We start from the raw sequence: 19,719 nt of genomic DNA, 5'->3' as shown, positions 1-19,719 counted from the left end.
ACCCATTAGTATGCAAGTCTTTTTTTGTATAAATCAACACCAGAAGGTGTACACCTTTTCACATTTACAAGCAGGATCATGTTCTGTGTGAGTTTAACTACTTTGATTGAGGCACTGAATTTGAATAACATATCTTTGATTTCACTGGCTTCACTTTACCCATATCCCTTCTTATAATTTTCGGTGGATTGTGGTTTTTTGGCATAGGGCTCTGCTATTCGTCTTAGTCTTGAGTTTATTCCGATTTTATGACAAAGTTTCCTTGGCCATTCCACACTTGTCATTGTTGTGGTGGTGGCAGTAAGCATTACCCACAGGACATGCATTTATCCATTTTTTGTTCCACTTCCCTGTCTATTACATCCCTCCTATGTGTAGTGTCTGACCACCTGGATGGCTCTATCTCTTATATGTGTGTTCTTGTGTTTTATCTTAGTGGTTTGTAAGTGATGTAAGGAAGTATGATGTCATGAGTGGTATGGTAGCATGGAAATATAATGTTTGCAATTGTGTGGACCCTAAGGTTCCACCCAGGTCAGTTGGAAAAAAGTAGCCTGGGTGGTGGGCACTGGTGGAACCAGTTCATGTTAAGTTGAACTTAACATGTAATTTACTTAAGCAACTGAATACAGTAACTTAAAGGGAAAGTTTGCTCAAATATTATACTGTCCCGATCGTTATGGCATGTATTTTTAAGCATACTGTAATCAATCGTAAAATAAATTCCTATGCATATTACCTTAGTTTTCCTCACTTTTAGACATGAGAAAATAACTGCTAGGGCGCAGCCATCTTGTGCTATTCTTATCTGTTGATGCATCGCCCTAAGTTCAAGTGCCCTAGCAGCAAGAATACTGATCGCCCGCCCCTCAAACTTACATCACTGTTCCAAAAGAAATGCTCCACCTATTTTCATGAAGTTTATGGCCAGTGTAGCCAAAATTGCCCCGTCATCACCTTACTTTTTTTTTTTTATTTCTTTGTTGAATGATTCATACCTCATCAACAGTGGCCATATATATAAAACATACATTGCAACTTTGATTTCCAAAAGAATTGTTTCTTAACACTCACGTTTCGAACAATAGAGCATGCAGTCGAGCCGTCGGATATCATGGACAGATATTGCATTTGATAATGGGATTGTAGTGCACCGGGTGAGCCCGTCATTCCCTGGGGCTTCTGCTACTCCTTCCCATGGGGTTGCCATAGGTGTGTGACCTCGTATTCTCTGTCCTGGTGACGGGGTCAATCGGTGGGCCCTCCTGGGTTAATAGGTATGTAGTAAAGGGGTTCACATATTTTTGTGCCGGTTTTGCAGCCCACAAAGGTTTGCATATTCTATATCTGTATCACTTAACCATTTTAGATCTTTCAGCCACGTTTTCACCCCCGGGCGGAAGCGCTTGTCCACTTCATCAAGATGCACCTCCTTGCTATTATCATGCAGGTAGAGAGTATCCTACGGTATTGTTTCGGCAACCCAGGAAGCCACCCAAACATGCAACATAACAGCTCACTCTGCACCGTTTGCCCCAACATTTCCAACATGATACCAGCCACTCCCTCCCTCCCAGAAGGGGTGTATTTTAACACAGGCCCATAGCATGTGTAGCAGATCGGCCGGGTCCACATCACAGCAAAGGCAGTTGTCGGATCTTTTGGTGTCATATTGGTGCATGCTGGAGAGATGCATGCTCTATGCAATGTTTTGAGTTGAATTAGTTGTAGCCGAGAATTAAAAGCATTGTTGTGTGTAGTGTCACAAACCACCACCCATTGTCTGTCTGTGAGGGCTACCCCGAAGTCTTCTTCGCATTTCTTCTAACACTTCAGTGGCTCGTCATCACCTTACTTAATGAAGAACCTGGAGGATAAACACACACATCCTCTCACAGCGTGTAACTTTTCTTTCTTGTCCTATATAAGACAGCAAAAAATATTTTTTTAAGAAAACATCAATAGTCTGCAATGGAATACGTGCTTTAATTTTGCAAAGAACGCTCACAAGTGAAGATTAAGTCCACGAAACGATGGGTTTTTGCAATACAAGTTATAGCTAGAGAACATAGCATGCTTCAAATGTTCTTTATAACTTCCTCATGATACACCGATTGTGATCAGCAATCGATTAATCCCTGTACTCCAACTCTTGTATGTGCTAGGTTACACCAGCAAAATGTTGTAATGACGCATAAGGTGTTACATTCGTGAGAAGATATGTACTCTTTACACTTTCAAGCGCATAGCTTTCGCTTTAGCATGCTCTCTCTTACATCATACATGATGACAGGTTGCTCCCTATTGTTGGTACCGGCAAAAGGCAGATTGGTCTCTGTCGGTCATCCCACATAACCAAATTCGAATAAGCACCGTTTATGATTATCGCCAATGTTGATTGAAGAATCCATCCAACGGTACCTGGAAACTATGGCATGTGCAGAACAGTACAATATAGCTGTGTAGATAACAGAATAAAAGAATATATTTTAGTAGCCACTCTAATAGAATATAACAAGTTACCATATAATTCAGAACCGGATGAAACCTAATCATAAACATAAACCACACTGAATGAACACAGACATGACAACATGGGGGGGTAGTTGAGACCACGACGTGCATAAAGGGTTAGCGCTCTGAAGTAGGTATAGCTCCCAGTGGGATGGAGAACCAGGTGCACTGGTTTCACATAGCAGGCCCTACCAGAAAATTAGGACAGAGATAGTAATGTTTTAAGTTGAATCACAGACCGATGGCATTTTCATGGGAGTGGTAAGATTAGTGTTCGAAAAGAGAACCAATCGCCCATGGAAAAGTTTCATCCCCGCGCCTCCACCCAACCGCCACTTTGTGGTGAACAAGGATGCAACGGTGACAGCACACCGTGATATCCCACGAAACAGAGCGTAACTTTTGACCAAATATATTGGAGTGCAAGGCTAATAAGCAATACATCCAAAAAAATCATACCTCTATTCACTCCTCTCTAATCTATACACAAATCACAATCCTTACTAGACAGATAAACAAACCGCGAGTTACAAACTTGCTTTTTTATTGTGCACAGTATAAATATCATTCAACATAACATAACATACTGTGTGAATTTGTTTGGTCAAATTGCACATTTGCATGCCATTTTTAATTGCACAAATATTATGTATAGTTGAGCTATGTATAGTTGAGTTTACATAATTTCTGGACCTTCCTTTCTCTCGTCGTCACGCTGAGTAACCACTCTCCGAACAACAGATCGCAGAAATGGAAAGGACATTTTTTCGTATGTTCACTTTCAATATAGTAAATGCTATCATTTTTTTTGGTTATTCAACACATTGGGCCTCATTACAACGTAGGCGGTAGAGTGATAATGGCGCCAGTAGAGCTGCCAGCACCGTTATCACTCTACCGCCTCATTACACGGTCTGGTAGCGGGTCCCGCTAAGGACGTCTAGCAGACCAGGATGCTAACAACAGGCCTGTCATTAATGGGCCCATTGTTAGCATCCTCCCCATTCCCATTGAGCCCTCTGGGGTTTCAAATGGGAATGGGGATATACCGGGTTCCAAGAATGGGAATTACCGGGCCTGCCAAAGTCAGCATGGCCCAGTAATTCTCTATTTCTGGAACCCCGACCCGGTACCTGGTTTGGGGGTAGCCATTCTGCTAAACCTCCAAACTCCTAATGAGGCCCATTGTGTCCTTCGAACAGTTGCTGACTTTTGCTCAAGGCCAAATAACAATAGCGGCCTGTTTTCAATGATTGAAGCCAGAAATGTGTTGGTTTCGATTTTGTGAAAGAATGCCACAACAAAAAAAAAATGCCCAAGATGCTGCTTCGAGCAAGTGGCTCAGAAAACCAAGGACAGTTACAAACAGCTATGTAAAATACATTTCGCTACAAGAACATAAGAACAATCCAGAAAATTATGTGTTGCTGTTACTTCCAGGGATATATCGTCTGTGTAAGCAAATTAAATCAAAACCCCACCTCTCCCGCATCCAGCACTGTTTGATGGCACAAAGCATACCCCTACTCCCAGTGTGCTATACTCCAACTGCCCATCATTACTATGTCCCTGTTCCACTCTTGAATCATTTGTTTAATAATTACACTTCTGCATATATTGCACAGCTCTTACTATAATTCATGCATGTCCGTTCATGCTGCTTTTTGCACCTGAAGCAGCACACTCTACCATCATGCGAGACAGGGTGACATTGCATGCTCATACTAAATAGGTCTCGGTGTGTACATTATCATGTCAAGTTGCCACACGATGTCTAAGGTGAACATTTGTATCACGCATTCCTCAAAAAAATTCAATTTCAAAGCACCACAAGCCGAAATGGGATCGCAGGTTTGTGAAAAATAGTTCTGAAACAGTAAGTTATATGCATGCTCCGACTAGGCCTTGTGTCAATCATCCATGCTAGTGCCTAGGGCATGTAAGAAGGAGCCTATGGGTGTACAAGTGCTGGAGGAGGGTGTTACGAAGGATTTCTAAACACTGACGTGATGGGCATACGTTTTAGGAGGCCACCCTGGGTTTAGTGAAACAGGGGAACTTTCAGGACAAGCCAGACCAATCTAGGTAGCTGGGCAGGCAATCAAGACAAAGTCTCAGGAGGGGTGAGACTGATCGGAAGCCCATAATGAGCACACACAGCAACAACTGGACCAAAAGAGACAAGTAAACTTTGGTTATTCGAAAACATTTACCACACACAATACTCTACTATACAGCATACATACAATACGTTTCCTAATGCCACCCTTGATGAAAACACAGCCACTACCTGTAAAGAGAAGGGTTGGTTAATGCACTTGGAGCATTAGACAGTTCTTCAGAGTCATTCCCTAACTTTCTAATCCAGCCCTAAGAAGTGGGGAGCCTTTTTCTCAATAATACAGTTTTGCATAAAACACACAATCGCGCAGCTAAACCAAAAAGCAGATCTTCTTGGGAAGGCCGTAGCAAGTCAGGAAGGGGCTTGAGGCAATGAAGAATTGGCTCCCACTATTCGAGTAGGATGTGCCCTTGGCAGCAGAACAGTTTTCAAAAGGTGAGAATAGCCAAGGAGCGCAGGCTAACCCAACCAAGATCGAATACCTTAATGGGATATTTGTGTGTAGAAGGGATCGGTTGTGCCCGGGGGAAACTGGCAAGTGATGCATGTATTCACTGACCCTTGGCACAGTCTGGACCAAACTTTGTCAGTTTAGTCAAGGTTGCTAGTAGGTTTGAGTAGTATTGACTCGGATGATGGGCAAGGGAACCAGTGGGAATCCTGAGGATCAGACCAGTGGTGACTGTGGTAGTTGGGCCATTTCTGGTGAAGGGAAAGGGGTGTAGAAGGGTACAGTGTTTACCAGTGTGCAGAACTGTAGAGGGTTCTACAGAAGTCTGACAGGGGCATGGATCCTTTTGGGGAGGCAGGCATCTGCGGGGAAGATAGACCTGCCACCCACTCTCAGATTGGAGAAGTTTTTGACTGTCATGGAGTTGGAATTAGAGGAGCGTATGGCTTTTGAGGGTACTATTTAGGGAAGGAAAGTAGGAGATTGTGTGTTCTGGGAGAAGAGTACCCAAATAAACCCCAGACATGTGTCTTCTAGACACAGGATAAGCAATATAAATGTAGGAAAGGTAAAAGATATGCATTAATGCATCATAAACCTGTTTATATCCACGTAATTAAATACTTTTTAATCCATTATCTAGCATTGAAATTGCAAGTGTAATACCATTAGATTGTTTCTGTAAAATGTCCGAACAATGGGCAACATATTGAACATTTTATTTTGAGCAGATTTTCAAGACAGTTACAAATCATTTAAATCTGGAAGTCAACCTTTCAACAAGTTCCAATTTTTGAGGACAAGGCTTGTTTGCAATGTTCTGTGGCATTGTATGTGCCCTGGGAACAAAATCAGGAGCAATTCCATGAGTATGCATGGCCAACACAGTCAATGTCAGATTTTTCACGAATTCAAAATCCATTTCCTTGTAGATTGGCTTGTCCACCCATTGTTTGATTTGGTTTGTAAAGGCCATGCGGTAACAAAGCTTCCCGAATGTTCCTGCAGTTTTCACTTGTTCCCTCCCAAAGTTCTCATTGTGCACAGGTAAAGCTAGTCTTGTTCTGGCCTCCATACCGTTTATACCGAAATGTGACCTTTTGGGCCTGTACTGTAGGCACATATTATGGAACACCTCCAAATCTCCATTATGACAGAATTCAGCAGGTCCCTTCAGGCTATTTGAAAGCATTTTATCATACACAATCTTCTCAAGTGCTTTTTGTGTAGGGGAACATGGCACCAACCACTTCTTCTTGCATTCCTGCTCCTTCGATAAAGGTCTGTGTGCACATTCGTTGAAATGATTGTTTTCTCTCCATGAGTGTATGTTGGAACAATGGTGCATCAATTAACACCATTTTTCAATTAACATTTCTACAGATCCATCACAAGTTTTGCAGCTCCACCAAAGATGGTTGCTGATAGACTGAGACCACTTTAAAAGGTTTTCCGTTTCCTTTTTTTCCCCAGCAGCTGTAATTTGTTTATTGATTGATTTGGTAATGTCCCATACATCAAATAGATGCAGAATATGTGGAAACTGCTCTTGCATTGCATTGGCTATTGAAACATGCCTGTCAGTGGCTATCAGGTCTATTTGCATTCCCCTGCATTACAGATGTTCAATGGATTCAATAAAACCATGTTTCTCCAGCATGGCCACAGACAATGTACATCCAGACACCTGCACCATGACCAAACTCACAATTTGTTTGCTTTCCATGTCTTAAAAGTGGTAAGTGCATTACTTAACGGAAAATCCTGGACTGTCACACTGTCTGTCGTCAGCTAGCCTGACACTTTAGCTAGAGAATGCACTGTCCATTGACATCTGTTTGAGTTTCCAGGCATGACTAATAGCGTGGAATATGAATTCCCTTTGATATATGTAGTACTGAGTTTGAGCAAGGAACTCAAGTCCCACAAATTGACAGAAACTGGAAGTTTTATGAAAGTCGATCTGCTGAACAGTAAAGCTGCTGAACAAAGTACATTTCCAGCAGGCACTTTTCCGAGCATTGATTGAGCAGACCATGAAAATGTGTTATGGGGGTGGACAGAGCTGTCCAGGATTTTCAGGTTGGTGCCTTGTAATACACAAGAGAAATTCACCAATGGCTCCCAGCATACACTCCCTCCTAATTTATGATCACATTTAATCATTTGTACAATCTATAGCAGGCAGCAGTCGAATACAATGTATTTTTGTTCCTTTAATAGCCAATCATTGTGTTTTGTGACTCCACAGTGATGGACAATTCTGCCCAAACTAAACACACTGAAGTCGAGATATTGGGCCTCATTACACGGAAAGGGGGTAGCCATGGCGCTATTAGCGTCATGGCTACCCCCTTAACGCCGCCGGAGGCTGGTTTCCCGGAATAGACACTTACCGGCCTACTCCGACCTTTGCGGGACCGGTAAGTCCCCATTCCGGGAACCATTCCCCATTCCCATTGAGCCCCCACAGGGCTCAAAGGGAATGGGGAAGGAGCAAATAACGGTACCACAATTTGCAGTACCGTTATTTGCACTGAAGTCCCTCAGCAGGTCCTGTCCTTAACGTGTGGTCTGACCACACGTTAAGGACGGGACCCGCTGAGGGACCGCGTAGTAGGGCGGTGGGGATTACCGGCACCGGTGCCCTTACCGGTGCTGGTAATCCCATATCGCCTTCCGTGTAATGAGGCCCATTGAGCAAATTCTTCAGTCAGCTGTGTTGAAGCTTCAGACTCTGTTAGTTCAGGCTGTGATATTTCCAAATGAATTGGAGAAACAGGTAACATTGAATGATTGGTGGGTGGAACATTTTTAGAGTGTGTAGATTTTGTCAAAGGGTCTGCAAGCAACTGTAATGCATCTTCATTGTCTTCAGTTTCATGTGGGCGATCTTGAACAAAGTATCAATGGTCCATGGTAAGTTTGTATGGTTTGCAGGTGAGATTCCATTCATTTTCCGGTCACATATGCATCGCGAATCTGGATATTGACTGCACCAGGCTGTGCCTCAAAGAGTAGTTGCTCCATTGTGAAATCCATTTGGCAAGAAACATCTTTGGTTTCAGTTGTTGTCTGAGTCTTTATTCTCCTCTTCCTTCTCGGTCCCTAACAGATTTATAGAAAAACATGCTCAGTGAATAGCGCAGATACAGAAGACACGGTTTTCCAACCTAAAACATAATATGACTAAAACATCCACTCAAAAACTTATCCAAAACAAACTGGTTTGTTCTTTACCCTTGGTTTCTTATTTCACTTCAAAACTGTGGCCTTTGCTTTGCTTACCGCAACATCAAACTGAAAAAGAAGTGTTTTTATATAGTTTAAATCAAGCAAATTTCTTTTGGACACAAATAAACAAATGTACATATCTACATACAGAACCAACTTGACATGACTTTAAAATATTACAATATCATAAAACGAATTCCCAATCCAAAGTGATGCTCAATTGTATTTCATTTTCGGTTATGTATACTTCTGGTCCATGTGCCTCTTCTAATTGGACATCTTGAGTTCATTCCTTGGAGAGAAGAATCCTAAAAAAAGTAAATGTCAATCAAATTGAAATGTAAAATCTTTCATTGCACAGAACACATCCTCACAAAGTAGTTTAAAATGATTTGAACATTATACTATAAGGTTTGTTGTTGCAACATAAACAGAACATTCATATGAACATACCCTCGATAATGATTTGGTCATAATATACATAATTTTCTCTTTGTGCCATTGAAAATATACATTACGATGCGTAATGTATATTTTCAATGCCACAAAGAGGCTATCTATTCAACAGCTTGTGGCACCTTGAGCATCCACATTGCGAGTGCATGGCCTTAGGTGCAAACTGCAATTGATACTGGGGAGGGAGGTACTCGAAGAGGGGAGTCCGGAGACATTGGGTCTGGGTTGGCCATGTGCCATGTGAACAATGGTCCCTTTGGCAACTGTAGTGTTCCAACCCACCCAGCTCCCTTGGGAGCGCACGGCCACAGGTGCAAAATGCTATTGATACTGGAGGGAGGATGGATGGATGGATGGATGGATGGATGGATGGATGGATGGATGGATGGATGGACATGAGGCAAGCGCAAAAGGGGAGGAACACTGCCAAAGGGACACAAACTTATGTTGATTGCTGGAACGGGGTCTTGAAAAGGGGAGTGTGGAGATACTGGGTCTGGGGAGGCCATGTGAACAATGGTCCCTAAGCAGAAGATCCCTTTGCAGTGTATATGGCATTTGGCAACTGGAGTGTTCCAACCCACCCAGCCCCCTTGGGAGCGCACAGCCACATGTGCAAACTGCCATTGATACTGGACGGGGGATGGATGGACATGAGGCAAGCGCAAATAGCCCAGATCACTGTTGAAGGGACACAAACTTATGTTGATTGCTGGGGTAGGGTCTTGAAGAGGGGAGTCAGGAGGATCCCTTTGAGTTTTACATGGTGTTTGGCACCTTGAGCGTTTCCACCCACTACTGGAGGAGGGGATACTGAAGTGGAGACGGATGGGGACGAGTTGAGCGCAAAAGGGCACCAACCATTTTTTCATGACCCTGATAGACGATTGGGCGTGTTCTTGACTAACTTATAAATTCAAACATCTATTCGTATATGCTCATTTGTATTTTATTTAGTTTGGTGATGTTGATGGCACAAACAAACTACAAATTGTATACTTGAGGTTGCAGCACGGTGTGTGAAAATCCCCTGTACAGTCTGCTGTCACTTGGGAATTTGGCGCAAATGGCTCGAATGACACAGATGGGTATTACTCGTTGAACGTGGAATCCAAGCCTCCCATGGAATCACGATGTAAACGAGTGGTAGGCCACAATGCTGTACCACCTGTGAAAGAGAAATATAAATATGTTAATTGGATGAACTAGATAAGTGTACCACCTAACTTGAAAATGCATCCTAAATTTGAAGGCATAGTTGCCCTTAGAATAGTAACTTTCTGGAAAAATTGACTTGGGCTTTGAAGTATCGACACATTACAAACGTGAACACCCATTTTTGGGCCATAGAGAAATATTGTTTTTTACTCAAAAGTAGAAGACATGTAAGCGATGAACACTGTGATTTACAATAAGTGCGAGAAATGTATACAATTTACAGACGAAATGAATTTGTCAGTGATCGATCAAAGTTACGACAATGTAGGAACAACATGAAATGTTAGTCGTCTCAGTGGTCAAAATTACATCACATCTAGAGTATACTTACTTGTTTCTTGTATCGCAAGGGTGAACTGTTGCGTGAAGTTCATGCATAAATGTATAAGCACCATCATAATGCTCAACACAGACCTTGTGAGGCAGGCTGTCCTGAAATCATGCAGCTCTGTAACGCATATCGGTGGTGTGACTTCTTCGTCTATGTAGGACAAGCATCCAGAGTTATCTTGGCAGCAGCAGTTCTCCACCTCGGTTGGGAAGCATCTTCCATGCGACTAGGGTCAGGCTCCGGTGATTCATCTTGCCAACTATCGCCCGATTCCCCAGTGTTTCTGCTTCTTTCTTTTACTCTTTTAATTAGTTCCTCTTCGGAATATTTTGGCTCATACGGATAGGGATGTATTGTTGCCATTGTTCCTGAAAATTGAATAAGCACAAAATCCTTCAGTCAGAAAAATAAAAAGTTTTTGTTTTTATGTAGCAACGTCTGGTAAAGGAGAAGAATATACATTGCAATTTTACAAATACCCATAGAGAGAAAACAAATGTACAATCGGTACAAACTAAGACAAATCAAAACTATATAAAGTTTGATGAAGACAATGATACATTGTATGATCCATTTTTAAACAAAACGCAAGTACCGAGTTAAATCATTTCTGCTAGTGTTAGTACCTGTTTGCAGGTCGTCGTACTAGGGAGATAGCTGAATAGAGCAGAACCGAGTGACTGGCAATCAAAACTGTACACAGTGAGATGATTGAAAGAGCGGCTGCAATGTTGTCTGCTCAGAAAGGGTCTCTTTAAACTTGTTGAGGAAAGAGGTGTCCTGGCATTTCCATGGAGAAACATCAAAAGATTGTGCACAGAGAACATAGACAAGAGACATGCATTGGCGTTGTGGAAAGGGACGTAATAATCTAGTGATGTCAGTTTGAGGGGTGGGTGATCTGTATTTGTGCAGCAAGGGCACTTGAACTTAGGGCGATGCATCAATAGATAAGATTAGCACAAGATGGCTGTGCCTAAGCCGTTGTTTTTGCATGTGTAAAAGTGAGGAAAACGAATGTAAAATGCATAGGAAAAAATGTTAAGAATGATTACAGTATGCTTAAAAATACATGCCTGAACAATCGGAACAATAACATTTTTGAGCGAACTTCCACTTTAAGCAAACATACTTCTGGAGCCTGGTGAATTTACTTTACTGCATGGGCGACGAGAACAGAGTCCAGAGGTCTAAAGGACAGAGGAGGTCTTAAAAAATTAAAACAAGCCCCAAATGTAGCACTATTTGCCAATGCATGCCTAAGGTGTGTGTCTGCTGAAGGAGATGCCGGATCTCTGCAACTGCAAGCCAAATGCATGGCAGAATGCACTTTGATGGTGTACTGGGAGCGGGACCGATGGAGCGGACTTGAAACCCGAGCATGCAGTGCAAGGAACTATGAGGCATGCGTAAGAAAACATGCTGTGTAGAAAAAGAAGAAAAAGATGTATATATTGATTTTTATTTATTTATATGCAGGAGGAACAATGCTCTTTTGATCACAAAAGAATGTACAATAGATAATAAATCAAATTTGACGGGAAACAGTCAGCTGCTTTAAATGGGATGATTATGAAGGGCATTCTGACCAGGTTGTGGAGGGGAATATATGATACAGTCACTGGGGACAATACATAAATGGACATACATAGGCTAAGGACAACACAGATTGGACATTTTTACGTGCAGGTTGGTGGTATGGTCAGCTGTGCTCAGGATGTGACCATGATGGGTGAAGTGCTAGAATGGAGGCAGACGAAGTGAGGGATAGAGGCAGGTTAAAACCGCAGGCAGATGAGAGGTAGGCTAAGAGGGTAATTCAGAGGTGAGTGGGTAAGCTTTTAGTTTGGTTTTGAACAAATCCGTGTGGGCTATTTTTCGGATGTCCGGGGGAGGAGAATTCCATGCAAGTGGAGCAAGAAGAGAGAAAGAGCGGAAGTGAGAGGAAGCACAGGGAGGCTGAGGAGCCACAAGTGTAGTCGAGGAGGCAGAGCAGAGATTACGAGAAGGCTTATAGAGTTGGATAGTGGGGGCTAGATACAGTGGTGCTTTACCGTTGATAGATTTGTGAACCAGGAGAAGAAATTTAAATCTGTACCTGTTTTGCATAACCAGCCATCCAGCCTGGTGACGCTACGAGGAAGTAGGTGTGAAGTGAGGGAGTTCAAAGAGATTCCTGGTAGCGAAGTAAATTACTTTGCCGAGAGGACAGCTAGCATTGTTGGGGAGACCAAAGAGTATGCTGTCACAGTAGTCAAGTTTAGAGAAGAAAAGACTGGTTAAGAGATGCTTGGCAGTGTTCAAAGGAAGGAGGTGCCTGATTTTCCTAATATTTAGGGGGTGGAGGAGAGCTGCAGGAGGAGACTTACCTGTGCAACAGTGGGTTGCACTGGGGGAGTCAGTGCAGACCCTGTTGTGGGACATATTTTTCAGTGCAGAGAGAGGGGTCCATTCTCTGATCTCCATGGAAAAAGTGATGATCATGGTGGGGAGAGCGAAGCAGCGACAAGCACCCTGGGTCAACTTCACGATTCCCCATGTGGTGTCCATGGTAACTAGGGGAAGATGGATGCGTTCAAAGTAGGCTGCAACTGTTGTGCATTTACAAACTGTACAAGGAATATAAAAAGAACCATTGGTGGGGATTGACCATGAGAATATGGATTGGTCCGGACTAGGAGAATAGTGAGACGCAAACTGATAAAGAGTGATTGTGACAGATGCTTTGATCTGTAGGGCAGGAAGCAGGAAAGAACATTGTTCATTAAGCCCGTGTGGCAACATGTAGATGTGGAAACGTGCTGTTCTGTTGTCAGTGTTAATGCACATGTTGCGTAATCTCTCTTGAGTTCTTATATGGGTTAGAGTGTTATATACACAACGCATATGTGTTTTTGTCAGGAATTAGTAGAATGAGGTTAGGAATGGTGGAAAGCTGCAAAAAATGTTGCACTGGACATGAATGCATGGGATATATCTGTGTTTAAAAAATGTGGTTTGTAATGTGGTAGATGGACAAGGATACAAGTTCTGGATGTGCTAAGGAGTTAAATGTATGTTATAATATGTGTGTTAGCATCAACGCTTACAGTTTGGGTAATGGAACACTGAGGAACGGGATTGCCCCATTGTGATTCTGCTCCTAGGTGTCTCACTGATTGAAACCTGTGGTGGAAGGGCATGGGTGTTTGCAGCCGCTGGCTCATTACTGCTGAACCGTTCCTCCTATCTTCTAAAGAGCCACCAAGCCCATACAACCTACCCATCAGACCTGTAGCGATTAATCTGGTGGTGGAAAGGCGTGGGTGTTTGCAGCCGGTGGGTGTTCGTGGCCGGGGTGAAGCCAGGAAGGCTAAGCAGCTAATAAGTACTTGGAGCTCCTCGAGAGGAGCAGTCGTGGATCGCATTTTTGAGCTGCGTCCCGAGCAGACAGAGTAAGCTACCTCTGAATGAGCCTGATCAAACTGACTATGGCCCATTGGCTTGATGTGACTGATTTTATGTACTTTTATCACTTTATAACACTTTAAAGTGGCAAACGTATTTTTCTTCTTCTGCTATATCTTGTTGCCCAGCTGCCTGTTAGCCGGTGAAGGCGTGAATGTCCATTCGGTTACTTCATGGCTGATCCACTACTCCACATGACACTGTAAGACAACGCAAGCTTGTGGGGGTCTACGTGCTCAGGAGGGCCTGTTGCTTCATTTAAAGTTGGAGTCTTTGAATTGTTTTTATTACTGAACGCTGGTTACCACTTCTGGCTCCACCTGGCATGCCTGGTGCCAGGGGCGTATTGTGGCGGATCATCTGGCTGTTAGCACCCGGCTTAGCCTGTCTCCATAAATAAAGCACTGCCGCCTGGACTCAAATATATCACTACTAGCTAGAGAAAAGCGTCCCTCTCCCTTTGCTTTTTTCTGTGATCCACTTCGAACCCAGGAATTAATGTGACAATTGTGATGGTTTCAAATACCGCAAACTGGCTAGTTGAAGTTTACCTGCAAAGGAAGTGGTGCACTGATTCAATGGGTGTGTCCTCTAACTGTGTTTTTTTGTGTATTTTAACATTTTATATTTTTGATATCTCTTTTATAACCAGCAATTGCGTTGGTTGTATTGCACTGACTAGCACAGATGTCACCATGTGAACCCTCGAGTCAATGCTTATACTTTTGCATCCTACAAACACCCATCACACAAGCAGGGTCTGCCCCCTTTTATTGCCAATCACTAATTTTCCACAGCTGGTAATTGCAAAATTATTTGTTGGCAAATTTGCTCAAGGGGGAGTGTAGTTCACACAAGTGGCACGAAATGGCAAAAAGGAAATTTGAATTGGCATTGTCCCTAAGGGCTTGCAAGAACAACATTTCAAGGATGATTAAAACATTTAAGGGTGTTAATATTTTGATTATGATATGATATGGCATGAATAACGTGCCTATAGACAAGTGTTTCGAAGCGTGATTATGGACAACAAAGATCTTCTCTATGATATTAATGGTTTGGGAAGTATGCCTGATAAAAATCAAATAGTGGTAGGTCCCAAGGGAGACCCAACAAAAGGTGATGGGGAGCCCCCTCCATTACTTATGTCAAACTGTGCGGTTTACAGCGGAAGTCGATACAGTAACTGTATTTTGTGAACCACCAATAACAGAGGGCCTACAGTAAAAGATGCCCACTCATTGTGCATGAAATATTCACCCTGTGGCTCTCTTTGCAACAACCCAAAAGCCTTGTCAGGAAGGGGAGAAGATTTAAATATTCCCAGTAAAATGCGCCACCAAATACAAAGAAATGAAAACAGGGCTGACAGCTACTTAAATGATTGAAGTCCACTATCAAGGGCAAGAGGAGCCGCAGGGAGGTCTAACAGCCAATAGCGGCCACAAATTGCAATCAACCCATGATAGTGCACTTCTGGAGGTTGAGCGAAGTGATGGAGTGTGTGTGAAGATACATTGTAGCAACGAGAATCTTTTGATTAAAACCCCCTTGTTCCACTTGCCAACATATTTGAAGCACTTTGTGAAAGTTCCCCTTCGCTGGAGTTTTTTTTACAAAAATGGGTGACCTATAAAATGAATAGCAAAGTCACTCGGGCAAAGCCTAGCGATCAGGGTGCAAAGAGAAAGATAGTGAAAGGTGCAATTACGAGGTCCCAAGATTGTGAAACACAGACCAGCCCTGTAGATGAAAGTGTGAACTCAAAATCCAAGTGTAGTACATTGAGTAATAAAGTAGAAAAACTGTTTGCTGATTTGAAAGAACTTATTGTTAGCAAAACTGCATGTTGGTTAAAGGAGCTGGCCATGGAAATTATGGAAGTCAAGGAACAGGTGGTTGATCCAGGCACACAAATCCCAGTTCAATCTATGTGGGAACCAGAGAAGTTGGGGACTGGCTGCGTTGTCCCTAACCCAGCACAGGCACACAAGTGTGCCCCGATAGAGGCAAATGTGAGGAATACATTGAGAAGGGGATTTAAGTCCACACCAATACCATGTTTCTCTTCGGCCCCAATTGATCAGAGAAATCTATTGATTTTTGAGGCATGTAGAACATCCTTATAAGGTGTTAACATAATTCCCCTGCAGAGATTGGTGATGCGCCGAATGGATGCATGTTTACCCAGTATCATGATTGACAAGGTTAGCCCCTCTGTTGTTATGATTAATGTGTCGCGCTTAATGCCAAACACACCTGATGATCCAGTGGGTCTTAAAAACAAGTCTATACATTGGTTCGGCTACACAAAAGACTGTCTCTCAATAATCAGGAATGATATTGTGGGATGTGCCAGGGGTGCTATACCTAATTCTAGACTTAACTACATAAGGGTACATTGCGTTCATGTGCTCTCGTTGAAGGTTTTCTGAGTATAGACTGCAGCACATTCCCCTTAGTGAATGTTAAGGTGGGACTAAGAGCTCCTGAATCCTTTTGAATAAGTATGGAGCATATCGAACATTCAACTGAAATGGGCAACAAACTGTAGGGGAAGGGTGGGGATTTGTTTATTCAACACAGAGTAACATCCTGGAGAAACACAAACATAATGGGATCTGGATGAAGTAGATTGACTCCCTGGGTGGCACTGTCAGACAGCAGGCAGGTGGGCTATAGACTCCAATCTTGGAATATTGAGGCTCTAGCAGATTGTTGGACATCCCAGATTAGTGTATGTTTATAAGAAATGTTCAGATTATTCTATTGCAGGAGACCTGGGGGTGCAAATCCTTTTATGCCCCTCCAGTTAAAGGTTTAAAGGGTAAACCAAGTGGAGATCTACTGGTTTGGATAGATTCAACACTGGGGTGGAAAGTGGTTAATTGCCCACTCCATTCCCCAGACTTACATCATCTTTCCGTTATCATGGAGGAGGGTGATCAATTGTGGCTATTTAAATTATACAATGTACCTTTGGGCTCAACAGGTATGGCCACAATAGATCTACTCCAAGATACAATCAGATAAAGACCAATGGAAAGTTGTGAAAATAGTTATATTTTAGTTGCAGGCAATTTAAGAACACATCATTTAGCTCTGGACGTGGCTAGAATCTTATATAATTTGAATTTGGGGACATGCAATGTCCGATTCTCCTAAGACCAACTGGTCAAAAAGACAACCACAGGGCATAATGGATCTTCCTTGATCGATTATATCTTTATTTCAGGAAGTGAGCGGGCAATAGTGGGTTACTTTGAGATATCTGAGAGAACAGAGAGTGATTACCACCCTTTAACTTTAAGAGTTTTGCCTAAATGGGAGGTGTTCGGTGGAACCAGTGGGCCTACGAACAAACAACCAATTGTGATCGAGGGCCATGCCAGCAAAGTGGTAAAATGTGTCAAAATAATTGAGTGTTAACTCAAATCTATCTACCCTTCAACTTTGGACAATTTGACAATCATGTGTAGAGAGGAGAGTACTGACTCTGACATCATGAGCGAGTTTGAGAATCTCAAGGCCAATTTAGCTTCTTTTGTCTCAGCACCCGCTGTAGTAATTACGAAAGTCGTTGGCCAAAGCGGGATGGTATGACAGTGAGTGTTCTGAGGCAAAGAAGAAAATTGTGTCTAGTGTTAGATCAAACCTAGGGCTGGACAAAACATTTTTGCGCACTCTACGATCTGAATTTAAGAGATTGATGCTATCTAAAAAAGAGAGTTTGTGTGAGAAATGTGGTCTACCCTGCAAAATGCTCTCGAACGAGGGTATAGCACAACTTTCTGGAAAATGGTTGTCGATAAAGAGGTGAAAGGGGACAACACGCTGCAGTGCTGTGTTACAACAGACTATTGGAGGCTTCACTTCCAATCTATATATTTCCCATGAAGATACAGATCCATATTGGAACATTTCCCGGTCAAAGGGAACTTATGTCTAACAGTGAAAGAGGTGCAGATGCTCTAAGGTTTTTAAAAAGTGGTAAAGCTGCAGGCCCCGTTTTAGTGCCCATTGACTTATATAAGGACGAGGTGCCTGTATGGGCCTAGTTCTGTGCAAAATATTTAATGCCATAATAAGACTGGAAATGATTCCTCTGTCATAGTGACAAGCCGTTATCATTCCAATACCTAAAAATGGGAGGAAGAGATTCCCCGGGAAATTACCACCCAATTAATCTCTTGGATGGTGCAGGGAAAGTCTTTGGGAAAGTTGTGCTTAGGCATTTGAAGGTATGGGCAGATGATACAAGTGTAATAATGAACCACAGAAAAATAGGTGCACAGTGGAGCAGTGCTTCTTATTGTTTTCATTGATCCAGAAGTACAGAATATTGCTGAGAACGAAAGTTGATGCTATATTTCTGGATGTAAGGACAGCTTTGGACTCGGTTTCTAGACCTTTTTTATGGCAAATTATATCTGTTTGTAATGTTCCACCCAAACTGTTTTTGATATTATGTTTGCTATATTCCGAAAATCAAGTCACAGTACGTTACAGCCTAGGGGGTGAGCAAACGTCTCGATTTGAAGTTATAAGGGGAGTAAGACAGGGGTGTATCCTGGCACCCCTTCTCTTCAATATTTATATCCACAAGATTTTTGATGCTTTGATGAAGGGGTGCCAAGCATGCCCTAAGATGGCATCTCAAAGGTATCCAGCACTTTTTTATGCTGATGATGCAGTAATCTTGGCAACAATCCCCTTAGGCCTTGAAAAGTAATCATCTGTGTTTTTGTTAAATGTAAAGAGTTGCACCTGGACTTGAATATAAGCAAATCTAAATGTCATGGTTGTCAAGCCTCAATTCTCAAAACATAGGTCTATGTTACTTAAGGTAAATAATGTACCATTGGAGCAGGTCAAACAGCTTGACTACCTTGGGGTCAAGTACCATGAGTCCAGAGGCTGGACCTCCCAGCTGGACAAGTCTAACACCATAATGGAAAAATATTATGGAAATATTATCTCATTTTTCACAAGACATGGTAGTGGAGCTGTTTCCCCTTCCCTGGATATGTTCCAAAAACAGTCAGTCCAGGCAGTGACATACGGTTAAGAGAGTTTGGATTACACTGATCTAGAGAAGTTGGTACATCTGTGAACTTAAGTTCCTCAAGAAACTGGTGTTATTACTCCAAAGTGCCCTATCATCGCTGATCCACCTATAATTTCATAGAACACCTGTGGGCTCCCAGGCAGCATATATCCCAGTTATGTACTGGTTAAGATTATGGAAGCAAGAAGGTTTAGAATCATATTGTGAAGCCTTACTCCACCTCATGAGTCTGAATGGTGGCAGAAGTTCCAAGTGGGTCAGCCCTGCAAAGCACAGCCTTACCATATTAAACCTAAGAAACTTGCAGGATGACCCCATGGAACATTCGAGCTCTGAGGTCAAAAGTATTAAGATAGGCATAAAGCAAAGAGCACAGGATCAATTGTGGCACAAGCTAGGACTTTGAAATCAGGCCCTGAATATTTTGAGATAAGACTGCTTGATGGGCCGAAGTTGTATCTTGATATTATAAATCCAGCATACCAGAGATCCTTACATATATGCTTTAGATTGGGGATTTTACCAATTGCCACTTTAGGCCATTCCTGGAAGGAATTGGGGACAAATGTGTGTTCATTCTGCGGTGAAGCAAGAGAAACCCTGAAACCCTGAAACACTTTCTGTTTACCTGTCATAAAACCCAGAATCTTAGATGCAGGTACTTGAGACATGTCCTAAATTTAGCTGTGATCTGCCGGCTGGGTATGGCAGTGTTGTACTTGGGCCAGTCTCAAAGTCCCTGTGTTTCACATGCAACAGTATGATATATTGACAGGGCGTGGATGCAAAGATTGCAAAGATTGAGAGAGTTAAAAAAGAACTGAGGATGATGGGCACTCTTTTCAAGGCTGCAAGCTTTGCTCTCCTTGTCGTCTCAA

The sequence above is a fragment of the Ambystoma mexicanum genome, chromosome 5p, assembly GCF_040938575.1.
Source record: "Ambystoma mexicanum isolate Mex_15411 chromosome 5p, UKY_AmexF1_1, whole genome shotgun sequence".
In the NCBI taxonomy this organism is placed as follows: domain Eukaryota; kingdom Metazoa; phylum Chordata; class Amphibia; order Caudata; family Ambystomatidae; genus Ambystoma; species Ambystoma mexicanum.
This window is presented reverse-complemented; position numbering follows the sequence as displayed.